Source organism: Heloderma suspectum, chromosome W, assembly GCF_057233095.1.
Source record: "Heloderma suspectum isolate Gila_16-S chromosome W, 16-S_ref, whole genome shotgun sequence".
NCBI lineage: Eukaryota > Metazoa > Chordata > Lepidosauria > Squamata > Helodermatidae > Heloderma > Heloderma suspectum.
This window is the reverse complement of record NC_139475.1, coordinates 47,193,725-47,216,757: the sequence shown is the minus strand read 5'-3', so window position 1 is coordinate 47,216,757 and position 23,033 is coordinate 47,193,725. Positions and strand designations below refer to the sequence as shown.

The following is a 23,033-nucleotide window of genomic DNA, read 5'->3' as shown; positions in this document are numbered from 1 at the left end:
ATTGTGATTTGATTTTAATGTTCCTCCTCAAAAACTGATCAGCCCAATGAAGCTTTCTTGGTAGCTAAAGGGCAGAGAAATAAGAGAAATAAAGTATTCTGCCAGGTCTCCTGTTGTCCTTTTTATAAATCCCCAAGCCCTAGTAAATTTCAGGAAAATAAAGATTATCGTGATGTGATGTGCTGTGCTGGGCTGGTAGCAACATTTTGCTCTCCGTAATAAGCCTCACGATGACCGTCTTGGGTTGTGGTTGTTGTTTCCAATGTCTAAAACTGCACAGTTATTTGAGTAACTGAGTGAACATGCATAGGATTAAACTGTTCAGCCGCTTTTCTTACTAGAATCTCAGAGCTGAGACTGTGCTCCTAGGCAAGTCTGTGCATGAGCCCTTTGCCTGAGAAAGCTGTCTCTCTCTAAGCCTCAGTTTCCCCTAGCGCTGAAATGGGTGTCCATGACGAAGAAGCCTGATGCCATTTCAGTGCTGGCTCCAGGGTTCTTTGAGGGCCGTTGGGCAAGACACCGTCAATGAGCCTGCTCTTTCAGTGAGTCTGCCTTATATGTGAGCAAAATGCTGGACTAGATGGACCTTAAGAACATAAGAACAAGCGCCCTGCTGGATCAGACCAAGGGTCCATCTAGTCCAGCATTCTGTTCGCACACTGGCCAAACAGCTGTCGACCGGGACCAAGGAGGACACGAGCGCAGCAGCACCCTCCTGCCCATGTTCCCCAGCAACTGGAGTACACAGGCTCACTGCCTCTGGTACTGGAGGTAGCACAGAGCCATCACAACTGGTAGCCCTGGATACCCTTCTCCTCCAGCAATTTGTCTAACCCCCTTTTAAAGCAATCCAAATTGGTGGAACTCACTACGATCCTGTGGTAGTGAGTTCCATAGGTTAACTATGCACTGTGTGAAGAAGTCTTTGGTCTGATCCAGCACAGCTCTTATGTTCTTATGCATTTCCTAATGTATTTATTTAATTTGTATCCCACTTTTCTACCAGGAAATGGCACTCAAGGCTGCTAGGAATCATAAAGGCCTATATTTAAAATAACATTATCATTGAAACAATCCTAAAACAAATACCTTTAATACATTGCCTTCTGCCATTCTCATCAGCTGCTCTTTCTTCTTATCCTCTTCCTCATCACTCTGACCACTTGCTTGCATGAGACACAGAGAGCCAGAGAGCAAAGAAACAGTGACATCTCCTTAGAGGAAGAAGACTGGAAACAACTTTTAGATAGATTTCCCTTTCAAACAATATCCACGAAAATAAAAGAAGGTGCACTAAAGTTGGTTCAGAAGTGGTATTTGACGCCAGTGAAGCTAGCAAAAATGAATAAGAATTTATCCCCTTTGTGTTGGAGAGGGTGTGGAATTAACGGTACCCAAATACATATGTGGCGGGAATGTAGGAGGGTTAGAAATTTTCTGGGACAAGATATTTCGAGAAATAGAAAGAATGACTGATCGAGAGATTTGTAAAACACCAGAATTAGCTTTATTGAATATGTTTGTAAAAGAAAATGGAGAGATTCAAGAAAGAACACATTAATTGGTTTGTTGCTGATAGCTGGGAGGCAATTAATTGCAAGTAATTTGAAGACAGCCCGGATGCTGACCATACCTTCGTGAAAAAGAAAATCTGGGACATAGCAATAAATCAAAAGTTGATACAGAAGTTAAGAGTGCACAGAGGAACAAAGGAAAGAGATACCTTCAAGAAGGACTGGTGGAAATATATAGATTTAATGGGGGGTGGGGGGGAAAGGATCGAATAGAATAACCTTGGTAGAAGCTTATAGACATTTGTGGGACTCAAGAAAAGAAGAAGAAAATAAAGGAATGAAACAGGATTAATTAATATACTACCCTGGAACAGAAATAGAAAATAAAGGAGAAGAGAAGAAGAATCCTGAAACTGCTCAAGCGGGGGGAGGGATCGGGGAGGGATTTTGAATCAATATTGATGTGTTTTTGTAATTTCTTTTGGAAAAAAAAAATTACCCCCAAAACCCCAAAGGGGAGTCTCCTGCTCCTCCTTCTCACTGCCACTGTTGTCTGGGCCGGAGCGAGAGGCAGGTGAACCAGCAGGTTGCAAGGGGGAAGAGGAGGAGTGAGTCCAGGGAGCTCTTGTCAGTGGGCCCCTGCTGGGGCTGGGCCCTTGGCAATTGGATCACCTTATTCCCGCACCTTTTCCAGCTCTACAAAATCTTTTTTGAGGTCCGGCAACCAGAACAGTACTCAGTATTCCACATGTGGGCACACCATCGATTTGCGTGGGGGCATCTTGGCATCCTTATTTTCAGTTCCTTTCTTAATGATCCCCAACATGGAATTTGCTTTTTCCACAGCAGCTGCACACTGGGTCAGCATTGCCATTGGGTCCATTGGGGCTCCTTTCCGAGGAAGTGTGCAGAGGTTTGCTGCCTTAACTTCAAACCAGTCCCCCAGAAACGTTGAGTCTTTCCTAGGGTGGGATAAATCCATCTGTTTTGGTTTCTCTCTGTTTCTCATCTTCTCATTTTTCCAGTCTTAAGTTATTATTTATTATGTCTTATTTATTACATTTCTATACCGCCCCATAGCCAAAGCTCTCTGGGCAGTTTATCAAGATTAAAAACATTAAAAATACAGTACACAGAGATTAAAATCAATTTGCATAAAAAACACATGAACAGACAATGTACATAAGAGAACATATATCTGAAAGAACTTCAAAGAAGCAAGCTCAAGCAAACAACCATAACCATAAGACAATCCAGGATGGATGAAAGCATATCATTATTATTCACTTCATCTTAAATCATCTTTTACATTTGTGTGAAAAGTCATAAACGTTTTGTACACATTTTCTCCGAATACATGTATTTCCGTGTGCAGTTTTGCCTAATATACTGGGGGGGGGGGGGGTGTCAACCAATTTTCCTAATATACTGCATTTGTAAGTCCTATTTCCCCCCAGTGGACACATTCTTGTATGCATTTTTTGATTGGAGCATAATAATTGCAAAATTCAGAGATGTGTGAATTTTGATGGATAACTGTGTTTCCATTCACAGTGTGGTTCGAAAGTGCAAAATTGCGAAATTAGGTACATTGGTATTAAAATACACATTTCTCCCCATGCCTAGTCTTTTCCACCCTCTTGCCAGTCTCTTGCCAGTCCATGCAAATCAACACCATTCTCTCATTTAACATCCTTTCTGCGCTGTCCAAACAAACGAAACCCTAGACCCTCAACGTCCATGATCCAAAATTGATTTGCGGAAGCAGTGTCAGTTCCAGGTTTCAGAGAGCAAGATAACTTCAATAGGCCCCCTGCCTCGCTCAGTGAGACTCCCGTCTCAACCCCACTTTCACGCTCCCCCTCCTTTTTCTTATCATCGCTGCCACTTGCTTGCTTGACCATGTCAGGAATGAATCTGAGCGTGTGGAGATGTCTGGCAGCTCAGATTCGAAATTGGAATGGGAACAGCAAGAACAGAAGGAGGCACCCACCCTAGTGAGCCCAGAGTCAGGGAGATCTTCTTCCCAGGACCTTGACACACAGATGGCCCAGGCTGAACGGCTCCCCCATTCCTCCCCCATGAGAACTTAAGTTTCGGAGGAGGAGGAGGGCGAGGGGCGCGACTTGAGGGACGCTAGGGTCTGTCGCAGAGCGAAGCAGGAAGAGTTAGGGGCGGGGCTCAGACGCTCCGCCAGGTTGGCCGCTCGTGGAAGCCAGCATAGGAGGGAGCCACCCTGAGGGAGGGGCACCCCTGTGAAGCAAGTCTGGCTGAGAAGTTCTTGCCCAGACTGCTGGCAACTTCTCTGACTTCCACTTCGTCTCCTCTACTGAGATTCGTAGATGTGTGGATGAGCTGGTTCTGTGCAGTCTGAGAGTTTCCTCGAATCTGCATTTGTAAGGGAGCTAGTCATTGGCTAACAAACTAGTGTTAGCCTGGAGCTTTGTTTCCTGGAGTGTGTTGATTGCCAAAGGGGAGGACGAAGGGACATGACAGATGGGCTGAGAGCCAGGGAGCAAGCGGGCCAGGGCATCTACTCCTCACCAGCGTTGTCTGGGGCCAGAGCGAGAAGCAGGTGGACAAACAGGTTGCGGTGCCAACAAGGAGGAACAACTCCAGGGGGGGACTTATCAGCAGGCCCCCACTAGGATGCAGGCCATCTGCAAGTGCTCATCCATGCCTACCCTGGATGCCAGCTGTCAAGGGCTCCTTGGAGGGCTCTCAGTCTAATCCAGTAGCCAAGTCCAGACACAGACAAAGGGATTCTTTTTAAAGCTTTATTCTTCTTTTATAACTTAACAGCTCTACAGGTAGCAACTAGATCTGAGCAGCAGCATCCCTATGCCCTAAGTTAGAACAGTTGGTCCCCGTTTGAAAAGCAATTACAGGCAGACCCCTGAATATAAGGACTAGGGAGAATCCCTCCCCTTTTCCCTTGGATCCTCTGGGCGCAACCGTTCTTTGAGCGCCAACCGGGCGCTACGCCTCCTTTCCGCGCTCTCCATTTGGCGCCGCTCTCTGCATCTGCGCCGCGCATCCAACCAGTCTGCTATCGGTGCTGGGTCACTCCCTGGACTGCTTTCTAATCTAGGAATGTGGGTGGGAGGAAACTCTGTCAGCTGCGGGCCCTGGGAAAAAGGGGCGCGCTCCTCTCCCAGGAGCGACTGCTCTTCCTCCGAATCAGAACTACTCTGGGATTCCATGGGCTCAGTGTCCACCCTGACACCAGCCCTGTGCAGAAGTTTCGTCAGTGGTCTGCAATCAAAGTAGAAAAGCTGGTGTTTGTTTTGAGAACAGGCTCCCCCAGAAATGCAATAAGGAAGCTGCAAAGGAGCGGGGGCAGGGGGCAAAGTGGAGATGGATGTATCTAATTTTGTTCTCCAATCCACCTGCTGTTGCCGTTAACAAGGTTTGGAGGAGCCAACAGCAAAAGCAGGGCTATTCTTAGCAAGAGAAAACATCTGCGGTGTGGACACTGCTGTGCCATGATGCTTGCTATTTAAATCATCGTATAAGGATCTCAGTGTTTTCTAAGCTGTCGCTGGGGAGGTGTCGTTAAGAGGAGAGTTGCCAACTCTTTCACCCCATCAAGGCTCCTGTGCCGTTAGCAAGAGCGAGCAAATAAACTGGCTCCCCACAGCCTGCTGATGCAGCAGTGGGGGTGACCTTCACTGAGAGGATTTGTTTAGTTTTCGGGGTGGGAGCAGCCCCCAGGATGTTGTTGGTCTGGGGCTAACGTTACTTCACTGTGTGCCTGCTTTTGTGCCCACCCCCTGGTACCCTCTGTACTGCTTGAATGAGCTGTATGTTTCGGAGTAAGCACATTGTGATAAGGGCACCATAAGGCACATCAAGAATGTATTGTGTAAAGCAGGAATGGGGAACCTCTGTTCTGCGGGCCAATATGGCCTTCCAGGCTGGCCCATGTGGCCTGTGGGGCCTTAAGTTAGGCCCCTCCCCACCCTGAAGTGCTGCCCCTGAAGGCTAGCGGGGAGGAGAAACTCTGCTGTTATCTCCTATCATTGATCAGAGAAAACACTGTGCATTTCCCAAACTGCTAGCTTCGCCGTTATCTCCTATCATTGATCGGAGATAACAGTGGGGGTTTTCCAAACTGCTAGCTTTGCCCCCCCTCCCCCATATCTTCCCCCATGGGAACAGCCCGCAGCTTGGTTCACAGATTCACAGTGTGTTATGCACGCCGCGGAACTCTGCTGAGCCAAAAAAGAACTGGGCTTCCCAGTGATGGACATCCCTAACTCTGACTGGCAGCATCCCTCTAGGGGAGAGAAGGGTCACATGCCCACTACCTGGTACCCCAACCCTTCTAACTGGAGATGTTGAGGTCCTGACCTGGCACCTTCTGTGTGCAAAATTGCACGGCATAAAATGGGTACATCTGATAAATGCACGCAAACATGTTTTCATCAATGGGAGGGAAATGCGTGCATTTGGGAAATGCACACAATTGACACATACATTGGGGGGGGTGCACACGGATTTTCATGTGCAAAGACCCAAAACAATGCTCACCACCCAATACAGACACGAGCTGAAAGGAGCTTCAAGGTGGAATTTGGAGAACTTTGACATTTCACTGAGTTCTACGTCCCTGTTGGTGGTGAAGGGGGGATACCCTAACTGGACCCACTATCCCTCACAGCATGAAGAAAAGGAACCAGATTCCCCTAAAGGGATGCACATGACCAAAGCTATTTCCTGTGACCCCAAGAGAGCTTCTCCTGTCAGTCCATGATGATCAGGATGTAATCTCTCTGTAAACACAAATTTGCCGATTTTCTTTGAAGTGAGGGAGGCAAACGTGGGTGGGGGTGGGGAGGGGGCATCTGGGTCAGAGCAGCATGGTGCCTTTCAGTCTTTCAAAGCTGCTTAAAGGTTTAAAGCTCTTTAATATTTCGATTTTAATTAAAATTGTTTTACTAAAGGCAAGGCAGAACCTCACTTGGGCCGGGGGGGAGAAGTCTTCTGTGCTATAGGGTGTGTTGATTCCTGAGGCTAGCAGAGGTCATCACAGATGGTTTATGCCAATGGTGGGCAGACTTCATGCTTGCAAGTACTAAGGATGCCAGAGAAATCCACAATGGATTGGATTCACATGAGTTTAGAGTTCTATGAATCCGACCTGGATATTCCGCAGGGAACCGGCTTTTTCCAAGCCATGGGGATCCGCAAACTTGCAGACTGGTTGTTCACTTCTAGGGGAGATTTGCCTAATTCACATTAGTGCTAATGCACTATTGTGCACTAACTAATCCACCCTAGTACTAATGCAAACTTTCACACTACTTAATTCACATCAGCACTAATGCACACTTGCGCACTAACCAATTCTCATTAGTGCTCTAATTCACATTAGCACTAATGTGCACTTGAATACTAACTAATTCACCATAGTAGAACTAAATTCTTGTTTAAAGAATCCAAGTCTGTCAATGAGAGGACAGCAGAACAAAAGACGCCTGACAATCCATGAAACACAGACGGAACGGATTTAATAAAATTGGTATATCCCTACTTGCAAGATCTAATTCATTTTTACATGAACCCTATGATCCACCTGGAGACTGGTGCAAAAGACATACACTTAGAATTAAATAAATCTGAGCATGGCAATTTGTTTTGAGTATCACAACTGAATGGAGCTCAGTTTTCTGCCCCCAAATCCACTCCTGTTAACCTTCATGTTTTTGTTTTCATTTCAGTAGAGGGGGTTGGGAGTTGATTTGCTGCTATTGTTAAATAATTAGGAGTCAGAAATCCTTGCAAGGAGACTGCAAATGACCCAGAGATCTTCCAGCAGATCCAAATCTACCTTCAGCCCACTCCTCGTCTATGCTGAAAGTCTGCAGCAGCCAAATGTAAAGCATGGCTTCTGTCTCATTATTACGCACACATGCACGTATATGCACTTTGCTGAAATAGGGAGGCTGAAGAATTCAATCCTTGCAAATTCTGATACAAGCTCAACTGATCCACAGCCTTCCAAACTGATGCATGTATCAGAATGTGATTATCCACCCCTTTCTGTGCTTTCTGTGTGTTCCGATGCAGTTCTTGGCTCAAAAATGTATCCAAAATCATTTGGAAATGCACTTGCTTTGGAGAGATGGTGCATTCATTTAGAAATGTGATTTTTGAGAGAAAATGTGCACACTTTGAGAGAAAAGACCTTTATAAAGACTATTTGAATACATATCAAAAAGTGGGTTTTCACATGGATGTTTTCCTTTTAAAAAAATATGCAGATTAATGTGCAAATGGGATGAGATGGACTTATGGTAAATCCTGGCAAAAGTGACATGGACTAGAAATTGCTGATTCAGTCATCCTTCTCCCAGATACCTTCTTCCTGGACATTTCACAAACAGAAATGTCCAGGGAGACACAGGGCACACCACAGAGGAAGGAGAGGGAAATGGTGTGTCCTTTGGCTTAGTTACTAAGAGGGTGTTGGGACTAGCAGGCTGTTGCAATGGATGCCCAGAAAAGGTGGATTTTGAGGGCGGATATGATGGATGTAAGGGAGGGAAACACACAGAGGTCATCCAGGCATAAGGGGCAATGAGGGAGGAAGGGCAGAGTCAAAGGATGGGTCAATACTCATACAATTAAGGATTGTCTGTTTGCCTGATTGATTGGTGATTATTGCTTGCTTGATTAGTGATCTCCGGATTACCTGATTGATTAGTGACTGCCTGACTGATTAATGATTGCCTCATTGAATAATGATTGCCTCATTGATTAGTGATTGCCTGATTGATTGGTGATTATTGCTTGCTTGATTGGTGATTGCCTGATCGATTAGTGACTGCCTGACTGATTAGTGATTGCCGGATTATTATGTTTAATAAAAGCAACAGGAGAGACAGGAAGAGGATTGGGACCACAGTAGGAGGAGAAGGGATTTCCCCCTTCCTGATCAGGATAGAGACATACATACACACCCTTTCATCACTACAATTACTAATTATGTGGTTCTCATCCTGTCTGCTTTGGCCCTACAATTGAACTCCTAAAGACCTGGGGTTTGGGCAAGGAGCTGACACCTGAAGTGTGACAACACTAGCAACTCACACTGACACCATTTGAATCAGGCAGCTGCCCACAAAAGGCAAATATAGGGGCAAAAGATGAACTGGGACAATTTAAATGTATGATTTCACCATTATATATGGATCTAGGGCGGGTTGTTAGTGATAATTATTGACTGATTTTTGGATAGTGAAATTGTTGCTGTTTATTCGCTCAGTCGCTTCCGACTCCTCGTGACTTCCTGGACCAGCCCCCGCCAGAGCTTCCTGTCGGCCGTCGCCACCCCCAGCTCCCCCGAGGTCGAGTCCGTCACCTCCAGGATATCATCCATCCACCTTGCCCTTGGTCGGCCCCTCTTCCTTTGCCTTCCACTTTCCCCAGCATCAGCATCTTCTCCAGGGTGTCCTGTCTTCTCATTACGTGGCCAAAGTACTTCGGTTTTGCCTGTAATATCCTTCCCTCAAGTGAGCAGTCTGGCTTTCTTTCCTGCAGGATGGGCTGGTTTGATCTCCTTGCAGTCCAAGACACTCTCAGAATTTTTCTCCAGCACCACAGTTCAAACGCATCTATCTTCCTTCACTCAGCCTTCCTTATGGTCCAGCTCTCGCAGCCATAGGTTACTACGGGGGATACCATTGCTTTCACTATGCGGACCTTTGTTGTCAGTGTGATGTCTCTGCTCTTCACTATTTTATCAAGATTTGTCGTTGCTCTCCTCCCAAGAAGTAAATGTCTTCTGATTTCCTGGCTGCAGTCAGCGTCTGCAGTAATCTTTGTGCCTAGCAATACAAAGTCTGTCACTGCCTCCACGTTTTCTCCCTCTATTTGCCAGTTATCCATCAAGCTGGTTGCCATAATCTTGGGTTTTTTGAGGTTTAACTGCAACCCAGCCTTTGCACTTTCCTCTTTCACCTTCGTCATGAGGTTCCTCAGCTCCTCCTCGCTTTCAGCCATCAAAGTGGTATCATCTGCATAGCTGAGATTGTTAATGTTTCTCCCAGTGATTTTAACTCCAGCCTTGGCTTCATCGAGCCCAGCACGTCGCATGATGTGTTCTGCGTACAGGTTGAATAGGTAGGGCGAGAGTATACAACCCTGCCGTGCTCCTTTCCCAATCTTAAACCAGTCCGTTGTTCCGTGGTCTGTTCTTACCGTTGCTACTTGGTCGTTATACAGATTCCTCAGGAGGCAGACAAGATGACTAGGTATCCCCATCCCACCAAGAACTTGCCACAATTTGTTATGATCCACACAGTCAAAAGCTTTAGAATAGTCAATAAAACAGAAATAGATGTTTTCCTGAAACTCCCAGGCTTTCTCCATTATCCAGCGGATATTGGCAATTTGGAGTCTACCTTGCAAGATCTTGAGCATTACCTTGCTGGCATGTGAGATAAGTGCCACTGTTCGATAGTTTGAACATTCTTCAGTGCTTCCCTTTTTGGTATGGGGATATAAGTTGATTTCTTCCAATCCGTTGGCCATTCTTGTGTTTTCCAAATTTGCTGGCATATGGCATGCATCACCTTGACAGCATCATCTTGCAAGATTTTAAACATTTCAGCTGGGATACCGTCATCTCCTGCTGCCTTGTTATTAGCAACGCTTCTTAAGGCCCGTTCAACCTCACTCTTCAGGATGACTGGCTCTAGCTCACTGACCACACCGTCAAATCTATCCCCGATATTATTATCCTTCCTATACAGATCTTCCATATATTCTTGCCACCTTTTCTTGATCTCTTCTGCTTCTGTTAGGTCCTTGCCATCTTTGTTTTTGATCACACCCATTTTTGCCTGGAATTTACCTCCGATGTTTCTGATTTTCTGGAAGAGGTCTCTTGTCCTTCCTATTCTATTATCTTCTTCCACTTACACACATTGCTTGTTTAAAAATAATTCCTTACCTCTTCTGGCTAACCTCTGGAATTTTGCATTTCATTGGGCATATCTCCTCCTTTCACTGTTGCCTTTTGCTTTCCTTCTTTCTTGGGCTGCTTCCAGTGTCTCAGCAGACAGCCATCTTGCCTTCTTGGTTTTCTTTTTCTTTGGGATGTTTTTTGTTGCCGCCTCCTGAACAATGTTGCCAACTTCTGTCCATAGTTCTTCCGGGACCCTATCTACTAAATCTAGTCCCTTAAATCTATTCCTCACCTCCACTGCATATTCATGAGGAATATTAGTGAGCTCATATCTAACTGATCTGTGGGGCTTCCCTATTCTCTTTAGTCTGATGCTAAATTGTGCAATAAGAAGCTCGTGATCTGAGCCACAGTCAGCTCCAGGTCTTGTTTTTACCGACTGCATAGATGTCCGCCACCTTTGGCTACACATGTAGTCAATCTGATTTTGGTGTCGACTGTCTGGTGAAGTCCATGTATAAAGTCGTCTCTTAGGTTGTTGGAAGAGAGTGTTTGTTATGCACAGTGAGTTGTCTTGGCAAAATTCTATCAGCCTATGTCCCGCTTCATTTTGTTCTCCCAGACCATGCTTGCCTGTAACTCCAGGTGTCGTTTGACTACCCACCTTAGCATTCTAGTCTCCTGTAATGAAAATAACATCTCTTTTGGGCGTATTGTCCAATAGGTGCTGCAGATCCTCATAGAACTGATCTATTTCAGCTTCTTCAGCATCTGTGGTTGGGGCGTATATTTGGATCACTGTGATGTTAAATGGCTTACCCTGAATTCGAATTGAGATCATTCTGTCATTTTTTGGATTGTATCCAAGCACTGCTTTAGCCACTTTATTGTTAATTATGAAGGCTACTCCATTTCTTCCGTGGTCCTCTTGTCCACAGTAGTAGATCTGGTGGTCATCTGATGTGAAGTGGCCCATTCCAGGCCATCTCAGTTCACTGACACCCAAAATGTCTATATTTAACCTTGACATCTCCCCAATAAGCACATCCAATTTGCCCTGGCTCATAGATCTTACATTCCAGGTTCCTATGGTGTGTTGCTCTTTAGAACATCGGATTCGTCGTTCACCGCCAGCACCGTCGGCCGCTAGCTGTCCTTTCGGCTTTGAGCTAGCTGCGTCATCACATCTGGGGCTCGTTGAACTCATCCTCTGTTCCTCCCCAGTAGCATTTTGAACATCTTCCGACCTGGGAGTCCCATCCTCAGATGGTATACTGACGTATCCCTGGTTGTACTGATCCATTTAGTTTCCACGGCAAGAATACTGGGGTGGGTTTCCGTTTCCTTCCCCAGGGATCGTATTTAGTCTGACCTCTCTGCCATGACCTTCCTGTCTTGGGTGTCCCTTCACGGTTTAGCTCATGGCGTCATTGAGGTGCTCAAGCTCCAGCACCACGACAAGGTAATGATCTCCTTTCCTGGAGAATAGTGAAATAGTACTACTCTAGTCTCAATCTGGGGCAAGTGTAAGAAACCATCTCTTCCTGTTCTTGTCTGTTTAGGGGTGCCACATCAGTGGTGTACAGCTGTGAAGAGAAAGGGACTCAAGTCCAGTATGCAGCCAAAATATTGAAGAAGACGGTGAGTGTAAATCCAATTTCTCTCTTTGGGGGGGGGGAGAGAGAGAGAGAGAAGTGGGCTGCCTGCTCCTACCCTAAATGTGAGCCAGCAGTGTGACATGGCTGCAAAAAAGGCAAATGCCATTTTGGGTTCCATCAACAGAAGCATAGTTTCTAAATCACAGGAAGAAATAGTTCTGCTGTACTCCACATTCGTCAGACTTCGCCTTGAATAGCATGTCCACACTTTAAGGAGGATTCTGATAAACAAGCTCAGGGGAGGGAGACAAAGTTGATCAGGGGACTAGAAACTGAGTCCTACGAGGAAAGATGGGCATGTTTAGCTTTGAGAAGAGAAGACTGAGGGGGGGAGATGATAGCACTTTTCCAGTCCCTAAAGGGTTGTTGTGACACAGAAGAAGCCACAACCTGTTCTCTATTGCCCAAAATTGCAGGACACAAAATAATGGGCTGGTGTTACAGGAGGGCAGATTTTGGTTGAACATCAGGAAAAAGTTCCTAACAGTCAGAGCAGTCAGACAATGGAACCAACTTCCTAGGGAGGTGGTGGGATCTCCGTCCCTGGAGGTTTTCAAGCAGAGACTGGAGAGCCATCTGTCAGGAATGCTTTAAACTTCATTCTTGAACTGAACAGGGGGTTGGACACAGTGGCCTCAATACCCATCTAGGATTATATCCTATGATACGCAGGGGTGCCGCCAAACTCTGGGATCTACCCCCTGGAGTACACTGTGGGGCAGTGGTCAGTGTGTCGAATTAAGACTGGGAAGACCCAGGTTCACCCCTCATGGCTCACTGCCTTGTTGTGGCGAAGGGGCTTGCGTAACTCCGTGAAGCCATAAGCTATGCCGTGCAGGGCCACCCAAGACGGACAGGTCATGGCGGAGAGTTCTGACAAAATGTGGTCCACTGGAGAAGGAAATGGCAACCCGCTCCAGGATTCCTGCCAAGAAAACCCCGTGGAACGTATCACAAGGCTAAAAGAGATGACGCCGGAAGATGAGCCCCTCAGGTCGGAAGGTGTCCAATATACTACTGGGGAAGAGCAGAGGGAATTTCCAAGTAGCGCCAGAAAGAGTGAAGCGGCTGGGCCAAAGCCGAAAGGACACTCAGCTGTGGATGTGTCTGGTGGTGAAAAGAAAGTCCGATGCTGTAAAGAACAATATCGTTTAGGAACCTGGAATGTCAGATCAATGAATCAAGGTAAGCTGGAGGTGGTCAAGCATGAGATGGCAAGACTGAACATCGACATCTTGGGAATCAGCGAACTAAAATGGACGGGCATGGGCGAATTTAATTCAGGTGACCATCATATCTACTACTGTGGGCAAGAATCCCTTAGAAGAAATGGAGTAGCACTCATAGTCAACAAAAGGGTGGGAAAAGCAGTACTGGGGTACAATCTCAAAAACGACAGAATGATCTCAGTACGAATCCAAGGCAAACCATTCAACATCACAGTAATTCAAGTCTATGCCCCAACCACTGAGGCCGAAGAAGCTGAGGTTGATCGGTTCTACCTACAACACCTTCTAGAACTAACACCAAAAGAAGATGTCCTCTTCATCATAGGGCATTGGAATGCTAAAGTAGGAAGTCAAGAAATAACCGGGATAACAGGCAAGCATGGCCTTGGTGTACAAAATGAAGCAGGACAAAGGCTAATAGAGTTCTGCCAAGAGAACACACGGATCATAGCAAACACTCTTTTCCAACAGCACAAGAGGTGACTCTACACATGGACATCACCAGATGGTCAATATCGAAATCAGACTGATTATGTACTTTGCCACCAAAGATGGAGAAGCTCCATACAGTCAGTCAAAACAAGACCTGGAGCTGACTGTGGCTCAGATCATGAGCTGCTTCTTGCAAAATTTCAGCTGAAATTGAAGAACATAGGGAAAACCACTAAACCATTCAGGTATGTCCTAAATCCTATCCCTTGTGAATATACAGGGGAGGTGAGGAATAGGTTTCAGGGATTAGACCTGATAGACAGAGTGCCTGAGCAACTATGGACGGAGATCCGTAACATTGTTCAGGAGGCAGCAACGAAATCCATCCCAAAGAAAAAGAAATGCAAGAAAGCCAAGTGGCTGTCTGATGAGGCTTTACAAGTAGCTGAGGAAAGAAGGGAAGCAAAAAGCAAGGGAGAAAGGGGAAGATATATGCAACTGAATGCAGAGTTCCAGAGAATAGCAAGGGAGACAAGAAGGCCTTCTTAAATGAACAATGCAAAGAAATCGAGGAAAACAACAGAATGGGAAAGACTAGAGGTCCCTTCAAGAAAATCAGAGATCTCAAGGGAACGTTTTGTGCAAAGACGGGCATGATAAAGGACAAAGAAGGCAGGGACCTAACAGAAGCAGATGAGATTAAGAAGAGGTGGAAAGAATACACAGAAGAACTATACAGGAAATATCTTAATGTCCCTGATAGCCACGATAGTGCGTTCACTGAACTTGAGCCGGACATCCTCGAGAGTGAAGTCAAGTGGGCCTTAGGAAGCATTACTAACAACAAAGCTAGCAGAGATGACAGTCTTCCAGCTGAGCTATTTAAGATCCTAAAAGGCGATGCTGTTAAAGTGCTGCACTCAATATGCCAACAAATTTGGAACACTCAACAGTGGCCACAAGACTGGAAAAGGTCAGTTTACATTCCAATTCCAAAGAAGGGCAGTGCCAAAGAGTGTTCAAACTACCGCACAATTGCGCTCATTTCACATGCCAGCAAGGTGATGCTCAAAATCCTACAAGCTAGGCTTCAGCAGTATGTGAACCGAGAACTACCAGAAGTACAAGCTGGGTTTTGAAGAGGCAGAGGAACTAGAGATCAAATCGCCAACATTCGCTGGATCGTGGAGAAAGCAAGAGAATTCCAGAAAAGCGTCTACTTCTGCTTCATTGACTACGCTAAAGCCTTTGACTGTGTGGATCACAACAAACTGTGGCCAATTCTTAAAGAGATGGGAGTACCAGACCACCTTACCTGTCTCCTGAGAAACCTGTACGAGTCCCCTGGACTGCAAGGAGGTCAAATCAGTCCATCCTAAAGGAAATAAACCCTGACTGCTCATTGGAAGGACAGAGACTGAAGCTGAAGCTCAAATATTTTGGCCACCTAATGCGAAGAGAAAAGTCACTGGAAAAGTCCCTGATGCTGGGAAAGATCGAAGGCAAAAGGAGAAGGGGACGGCAGAGGATGAGATGGCTGGATAGCATCACTGATGCAATGAATATGGACTTGAGCACGCTCCGGGAGAGAGCGCAGGACAGGAAGGCCTGGCGTGCTATGGTCCATGGGGTCAGAAAGAGGCGGACACGACTTAACAACTGAACAACAAGACCCAGGTTCAAATCCCAGCTCCGCCATTCATGTATGCATTTATTTATTTACTTGACTTGTAGCTAAGGATGTCTGGATTTTGTGAAATCCATCCCATGTGCGTCTCCCAGATTGTCTGTTGTCATTCATTCCAGCCCCCACTCACAGACAGGTTTGGGAGGGGGTGGTTCGGTGTGCAGAAAAATGCACAAAAAAATCCGTTCGAGGTTTCGCCACAATGTATGTAATTTATGTTGGTACATAACGTTTAGCATATTGTCCCCCATTCCGCTCAACTTTCCCCTGCGTATATTTTTCAGAATGGCATATGTCTCCACATAAACATGCATATTCTGCAATGAATAAATTGGTGTACTTTTCGAGAAAGTTTAAAAATGATCCGAGGCGGCCAGTGTGCAGTAGATTCCACGGGTTGGATTCTTAGAAATCCGAACTCATTTTAGTCTGTCTCGGATTTCTCCAGCGTCCCTAATTGTATTCCACCTTTCTACCAAAAATGGCACTCAAGCCGTGAAGTCCCTCTCTGAGCATAACCATACTTTGCAGGGTTGTTGTGAGGATAAAATGGGAGAGGGGGAAACCATATACACCACCCTAGGACATACAGTGCCTTCTTCCTCACCTGCTACCTGATCTTTCATTAACTGGAGATGCCAGGGATCGAACCTGGGAATTTCTGCCTTCAAAGAAGGGGCTCTAACCACTTAGCTGTCTGCCCCACCCACCTGTTGGTAAGAAACAGCAGTGTTTGAGTTGGTGGGAATGACCTAAAATCACAAGTTCTTTTCATTCCTGTGGATAGGGGCAAATGCTCCTTGCTTGTTCTCCTCGACCTCTCAGCGGCTTTTGGTACTGTTGACCACGGCATCCTCCTGGACCGCCTGGAGGGGCTGGGCATTGTGGAGACACCGTATTGCGGCAGGTACCAGAGGGTAGCACTGGGAGAGGAGGTTTCGGACCCGTGGCCACTCACGTGTGGGGTTCCACAGGGCTCCATCCTCTCCCTGATGCTGTTTAGCATCTATGTGAAGCCGCGGGGAGCGAACATCAGGAGGTTTGGGTTGCGGTGTCATCAACATGCGGCTGACACGCAGCTCTACCCCTCGTTCAAATCCTCACCAGGGCTGGCCGTGGAATCCCTGTCCGAATGTCTGGAGACGGTGAGTGGCTGGATGGGGAGGAACAAGCTGAAGCTGAACCCTGACAAGACCAAGGTGCTTTTGGTGGGAGACAAGGGGAGGTCAGGGGATGTCGACCCGGTGTTGAATGGGGTGCGGCTACCCTTGGAAGACCAGGGGGTCATTTTGGACTCCCAGCTGTCCATGGAGGCTCGGGTGTCAGCCATGAGCCAGACAGCACTGTACCAACTCCATCTGGTACAGCACCGGCACCCCTACCTTCCTGACCATCTGTTCCCATCGGTAGTACATTCCCTGGTCTCTTCTCATCTAGACTACTGTAATGTGCTCTACGTGGGGTTACCCTTGAAGACCATTCGGAAGCTGCAGCTGGTGCAGAATGTGGCAGCTCGCCTGATTAAAGGCAGCCGCCGGCAAGATAACATCACTCCAGCGCTGAAGGAGTTGCACTGGCTACCACTTGTTTTCTGGGCCAGATTCAGGTGTTGGTATTGACCTTTAAAACCCTACATGGTTCCGGCCCAGCCTATCTCAAGGAGCGCCTCCAGCAACACCAGACAGGCCGCTCAACGAGATCAGCCTCGGATGGCCTTCTCTCTGTCCCATCCGCCAGGACAGCTAGGATGGTGAGGACGAGGGAGAGGGCCTTCTCTGTGGTGGCCCCCACTCTGTGGAACTCCCTCCCTAGGGAACTCCGCCATGCCCCCTCTTTAACGAGCTTCTGCCACGCATTAAAAATGTGGTTGTTCAGGCAGACATTTGGGGTGGGTAAGGGTTAGGGTATTTTTTAGAAATATGATATTTTTAATGTAGAATGTTATTGTTTTAAACTGTTTCTATTATTGTACATCACCCAAAGTGGCTGGGTGACCAGCCAGATGGGTGATTAATAAATTTAATAAATAAATAAATAACTAAACAAACAAACAAACAAATAAATAAAAATTCTGTCTTCAGATTGACAAGAAAATAATCAGAACCAAAATTGGTGTTTTGCTGAAGCTCTCGCACCCAAATATTGTGAGTAGGACAATCCACGTAGTATTTAAGGGGGTTAAATCCTGCTGGGAGTCACATTTGGCTTGGTGGCCTGAGGCCTGCTGCTGTTGACACCAGGGATAAGATTTGGGGGCACCCCCTGCCTTGCCCTGGCCTTTTGGGAGGGAGCAAACTTGGAAGGGATTCCCGGCCGTGCCTCCGGTGACACCACCACTCCTTGCTGGTCCCCTTTGGGCCTCTCTTTCAGCCTGAAAGCTGAATTCCATTTCAGAGAAGCCCTTGAGGGCCGCATTCCAGAGGTGGGCATGGCCAAATGCAAAAGGGGCAGGGCCAAACGTACCTGCATATTGTAGCTTAAAGCTCTTACTGCCAGTAACTGGACCTCAGGAGAGGCATTTCAACCTTTGAGAATGGGGAAATAAACTGCAGAAAAGCCCAGAAACCACCAAAAAGTCAATGGTAGGAGGAAAGCGATGGGGACAGGGTGAAGGGGAGACCAAAGACAGCCAGATTGAGGGGTCCTGATTTGGCCACTGCGCCTGAGGTGCCCAACCTTGGCTCCTTTCTGGAATTCTAACCTCTCTGCGTTTTAGACCACAGACCTGCTTCTGGTCCACATGGGCCAATCCTCAGCTCCCTTGGGTCTCAGAACCCAACTGTCTGGAGGCTGAGGCGTAGGGATGAAATCCATTCCATCTGTGTTTCATGGATTTTCAGAAGCCTTTCATTCTGCATTCCACCCATCGAAGGAATTAGATTGCCCCCCCCCCAGTTTGTGCAAATGCGCACTTGCAAAAATGCACACATGCGAAAATGCGCACTTGTGCAAATGCACACAAATCCCCCCAAAATGTGTAAAATCCCCCCAAATGTGAATGTTCATGCTTTAGCCTATGAGGTAACGTGCATTTTGGCCAGTTCTTCTTAATTTTCTGCATATTTTTTGATGACAAAATGTGCCCCAAATTGGGAAAGTTCGAAAAACAGCCTGCAAGCCAGTGGAATCCGCCCAAGGGGGGGGGGGGGATGATCCACTAGGGAATCCACCAGTTGGATTAATCAAAATCCAAACTTGTTTGGTTCTGTTGCGAATTTCTTTGACATCCCTACTGAGGCGTGAGAAGGGGAGACAACCAACGAGACAAAACAATTTGAAACATGCCCAGCAGTTGACACCAGCTGGGGCTCAATTCCAGACAGAGCTTTCTTGGCTGTTGGCGTGTCATTGGACAGAGGATGGCCATTGATTTGTGCTTTCTTGGCAAGCTCCTCCTTCCCCACAGGGCCATGGGCAGCAGTAGCCCTGGGGAGGGGGGGTCCAACTAGAGCAGGCCCCGATGTTCCCATGAAATGAAATGAAATGGGTGTCCAAACCGTTTCCCAGCAATGCTTGGAGTGCTGCCATGACAACTGGGTAAGTGTGCCAAGACCCACTGGCTAAAGAGGAGCTAGGCTGCCAGTGTGGGCCCCAGGTTTCTGAGGGCCCTTGGAGAAGACACCCTCAATGGGCCCCCTCTCAGTGAGTCGATTTTCTCCCTGTCATTGTCAGCAGCTGCTCTTGCTCCTCCTTCTCTCTCTCATCATTACTGCCACTTGCTTGGTAGGCAGAGTGCCACTGAGCAAACAGGCCGTGGCATCTCCTGCTCCTCCTCCTCACCTGTCGTCTGGGCTGGAGCAAGAGGCAGGTGAACAAGCAAGTTGCAATGGGGAAGAGGAGGAGCAGCTCCAGGGGGCTCTGATCAGTAGGCCCCTGCTCGGGTGTGGGCCGTTGGCCAGAAACCCATGAGCAGGACATGAGCGTGACAGCAACCTCCTACCCACGTTCCCCAGCAACTGCTGCACACAGACACACTGCCTCTGACACTGGAGGTAGTATAGAGCCATGAGGACTAGTAGCCATTGATAGCCTTCTGCTCCATGGTTCTGGGTTTTGGAGGCCCCTTGGGCAAGACACCGTCCATAAGTCCCCTCCCTCAATGAGACTCCCTTCTCAACACCATGGTCACCAGCTGCTGTTGCTGCTCCTCCTCTTCCTCATCCTTGCTCCCACTTGCTTGCTGGCCAGGCAGAGAGCCAAGGAGCAAGTAGGCCATGACGTCTCCTGCTCTTCACCACCACTGTTGTCTGAACCAGAGCAAGAGGCAAGTGAACAAGCAGGTTGCAGTGGAGAAGAGGAGGGGAAACTCCAGGGGGATCTTGTCAGTGGGCCCCTGCTGCGGAGTGGTGGGGCCCCTGCCCCACCATGCCCACCTTTGACACAAGCCAAGAGGGATATCAGTTTCTTTACTAGGGCCCTCTCAGACACAGAGTAAGCCCAGGGACCTTTTGAGATAAAAGTGGCACAGAGAATGCAGAAAAGAATCAATCACTGGTTTGACACTTCTTTCCTTTCCTTTGATGAGATTCCCCCTTCATGCTAGCAGCTTCATGGTAACCCTTCTTTGCAAGCTGGTTTGCATTTCCAATGAAAAGCTAACATTTGCCATATGAGTTGGCTGGAGGTTTTTAGTTAAAGCTCGGTGTGCTTGTTTTATAAGATGAATCAATGCAGTCAGAATTAAGCACCACTGATTTCAATGGAGCTTACTCACAAGTAACTCTGCATAGGACTGCAGTTGTGGTGATCCTAATAAACTGGCCACCACATTATGCACTTCTGCTCTGTGCTTTGAGTATATATACCTAATGTCACAATGACCTCCTGCACATCAAGATTTACCACTAGGGATGTATGAATCGCTTACATTGTTCCGTTGCGGGGCCTCTGTGGTGGGGGGGAGGTGATCTGTCCCTCCCCCCAGAATCCTCCCTGGCCAGCTCTGCTCCACGGTGAGTCCGTGGAGCTGCCAGCCAGGGCCACCCGCAGCCGGACCTCCATCCACTACCAGGCTGTGGCCGCAAATGGCGGCTGCCATAGCGGCCGCCACTTGCGTTCCTGTGTTAGCCATGATAGGCTATGTATATATTTACGTAGCCTATCACGAAAAGAGCAGGGATGCAAATGGCGTAGTGGCCGCTATTTGTGTCCTTGCTGTTTGCCGTAATAGGCAACGTAAATACTTATGTAGCCTATCACGGCTAAAGTAGTGAGGGAAAGGGTGGCTGCAGACCAGGGCCGCCATTCGCAGCTGCAGACAAGGGCAGAAGACGGCCTACAACAGGTAGGATCTGTCCCGGGGAAGTTTCGCAGGGTGGCGGGGGGAGTACTCCGTTCTGCCATGGACTTCGTGGGGCTGGATTCTAAAGAATCTGGCCTCACTGGAGTCCATGGCGGAATTCTCCAACAAACCCTATTTACCACTACAGCACTGAGCACATGTGCACCAAGTAACAAACATTGGAAATCCCGGGCTCTCGTTCTTTTCTTTTTCTCATTTGTGGATGAGTCTGTCCCAAAGTTATACATTCTTCCCTCCTTCCCCTCTTTTTTTTTTTTTTTAAAGATCAAGCTCAAAGAGATCTTCAAGACCCCCACGGAGATTGCCCTCATCCTGGAGCTGGTGACAGGTGGTGAGCTATTTGACAGGTAACCAGCAAGAGGTCTTTGTTTAATTGGCAGACTCTTATAAAAGGTGACAATGGAGCAAAGGAGTGAAGGAGGGGGAAAGGAAAATAATTTGTGTCAGAGCTGCTGCAAGGACAGGGTTGTCGTGGGTTGACTCCTTTATAGCAGTCATCTCAGACATCACTGCCAAACTCCCTATGCTGCCCTCTTTAAGTTCCCTAAGATATATCCCACCACCACCACCACCACCACCAAAAAAAAATCTGCTTGCCCTCTCAACAGAAAGGAGGCCCTGGAGTGTATTTCTTAGAAGCAATGCTTGTAGTATTGGCTCAACAACACTACAAGCGAGAAGGATCTTGGAATTGCTGTAGATCACAAGCTGAATATGAGCCAACAATGCGATGTGGCTGCAAAAAAGACAAATGCCATTTTGGGCTGCATTAATAGAAGCATAGCTTCCAAATCCCCGGAAGTACTAGTCCCCCTCTACTCAGCACTGGTTAGGCCTCATCTGGAGTACTGTGTCCAGTTCTGGGCACCACACTTTAAGAAGGGGGCAGACAAGCTGGACAGGTTCAGAGGAGGGCGACGAAGATGAACAGGGGACTGGAAACAAAGCCCTATGAGGAGAGACTGAGAGAACTGGGCATTTTTAACCTTGAGAAGAGGAGACCGAGGGGAGATAGGATAGCACTTTTCACGTACTTGAAAGGTGGTCTCAGAGAGGAAGGCCAGGATCTCTTCTCTATCCTCCCAGAGTGCAGGACACAGAATAACGGGCTCAAGTTCCAGGAAGCCACATTCTGGCTGAACATCAGGAAAAAATTCCTGACTGTCAGAGCAATACGACAATGGAACCCATTCCCTAGGGAGGTCATGGGTTCTCCGACACTGGAGGCATTCAAGACGAGGCTGGACAGCCATCTGTCAGGGATGCTCTGATTTCAGCAGAGGGTTGGACTCGATGGTCTTATAGGCCCCTTCCAACCTACTGTACTATGATTCTATGAATGCCCTGTCACCTCCAACAACCCTGCCTCTTATTCTTTCCTCTCTCAGAAAGGCTGTGGTTTTAAAAAGTAGGGATGTATGAGAAATTAGATTCACTTTGTTTTTGACCAGAACTTACCCAGTTCATGCCTCCAGGACCTGAATGCAGTCTGTGATTGAGGTCCACGCATTTCCATCCTTGCGAGATGATTTGTGGAACAAAAACATGCATTCAAAAATGGGTACATGTGGGAAACGTGCATGAAAAATGCATACTTTTGAAAAATGTGCCCGAACACATTTTCATCAATGGGAGAAAAAATTGTATTTTCCAAACTGCATTCATTCGTTACATTTCTAAACCACCCAATAGCCAAAGCTCTTTGGGGGGCTTACAAAAGTGCCTACAATTGATGTGTGTGCATTTTGGGGGAATGTTGCAAGAAAATGCATGCGCATATTAATGCACAATGACAACAAAGTTGCAGTCTGAATGAGCTTCAAGTTGGAAATTGAAGAACCTTGCAGAGGTCCCCTTTTGCTGGTTCACACATCCCTATAAAAAAGCACTTTGCACATGGGGCACTTTGCCCATGTTTAATATATTCCAGGGCGGAGTGTATTGATTTATGGGATCCTGATTCACTTAGGTCCCAAACAAACCAGATTTGTGGTTGCTAAAGTGAGACAAATCACAAATGGATCAGCGTAACAGCTTATTCAGTACACACAGATGATATGTGGAGGCCGAAGGAATATACAAAGAAAGCTCATGTCCCTTCAGTTGACGGGAGTAATCCTCTGTCACAGCTGATTGTGTGCACATGAGATGCCACCCCACCGACTGGCAAATTCTCCAAACTGGTAGCATGGGTATTCCCCCTTGGAGCGAGACCAAATTGGTCTGTTCTTAGCATGTTTATATAGTTCCCTCCCTCCTCTCTGAAGATGCTCAAAGCTAGGGCTGTGCACCGCTTC

At 47.2% G+C, this 23,033-nt stretch overlaps 1 pseudogene; it reads left to right on the top strand.

Annotated features, from left to right (window-relative positions):
* Positions 1 to 23,033, top strand: part of LOC146333985 (calcium/calmodulin-dependent protein kinase type IV-like) — a 56,000-nt pseudogene that overhangs the window by 2,276 nt on the left and 30,691 nt on the right.